We start from the raw sequence: 1,367 nt of genomic DNA on the forward strand, positions 1-1,367 counted from the left end.
ACCAGGATGGTCTCGATCTCTTGACCTCGTGATCCACCCGCCTCAGCCTCCCAAAGTGCTGGGATTACAGGCTTGAGCCACCGCGCCCGGCCCAGAATTTTTTTTTTTTTTTTTTTTTTTGACGAGTCTCACTCTCTTGCCAGGCTGGAGTGCAGTGGTGCGATCTCAGCTCACTGCAACCTCTCACTGCCTGGTTCAAGTGATTCTCCTGCCTTAGCCTCCTGAGTAGCTGGGATTACAGGCACGTGCCCCCAAGCCCAGCTAATTTTTGTATTTTTAGTAGAGATGGGGTTTCACCATGTTGACAGGATGGCCTCGATCTTGTGACTTCATGATCTGTCCACATTTCTTCATAGAAACCTAGCCTTATAATCTCATTTTTTTTTTTTTTTTGAGACGGAGTTTCACTATTGTTGCCGAGGCTGGGGCGCAATGGCATGATCTCAGCTCACTGCAACCTCTGCCTCCCAGGTTCAAGTGATTCATCTCCTTCAGCCTCCCTAGTAGCTGGGATTCCAGGCATGCATCACCACAGCCGGCTAATTTTTTGTATTTTTAGTAGAGACGGGGTTTCACTATGTTGGCCTCAAACTCCTGACCTCAGGCGATCCACATGCCTCAGCCTCCCAAAGTGCTGGGATTACAGGCATGACCACTGCTCTTGGCTCTCATTTAGTCTTAATTACCTTCATAAAGGCTCTAGATCCAATTACAATCACATTGTTAGGGCTTCAACATACAAATTTTAGAGGAATATAGTTCAGTCAATAACAGTGATATATCAACTCTTCGGTCTTACGTTATAGCTTAGTTTGCTGGGATCTTGGTCATTGTTTCCTTCCACAAACTATCACACTGGTTTTTTACATTGACGGTATTATGCTCATTAAATATAGTGAGCAAGAAACTCACTAGGCTTATTGGTACAAGAAGCTCACTCTAGACTTATTGGTAGGAAATTTACTTCAGGCTGCAGGACATTAATCCAACAAAATTTCAGAAGCCTTCTATCTCTGTGAGATTTATAGGGTCCCAGTGGTTTGGGACATGCCAACGTATCACTGTAAGGTGAAGGGTAAGGGTTTTTCGTTTGTTCCTGTTTCTTTTCTTTTCTTTCTTTCTTTTTTTTTTTTTTGAGATGGAGTCTTGGTCTTGTTACCCAGGCTGGAGTGCAATGGCACGATCTCGGCTCACCGCAACCTCCGTTCCGCCTCCCGGGTTCAGGCAATTCTCCTGCCTCAGCCTCCCGAGCAGCTGTGACTGCAGGCACGTGCCACCATGCCCAGCTAATTTTTTGTATTTTTAGTAGAGACGGGGTTTCACCATGTTGACCAGGATGGTCTCGATCTCTTGACCTCGTGATCCAC

The sequence above is a fragment of the Cebus imitator genome, unplaced genomic scaffold (assembly GCF_001604975.1).
Source record: "Cebus imitator isolate Cc_AM_T3 unplaced genomic scaffold, Cebus_imitator-1.0 Scaffold280, whole genome shotgun sequence".
NCBI classification, from domain to species: Eukaryota; Metazoa; Chordata; class Mammalia; order Primates; family Cebidae; genus Cebus; species Cebus imitator.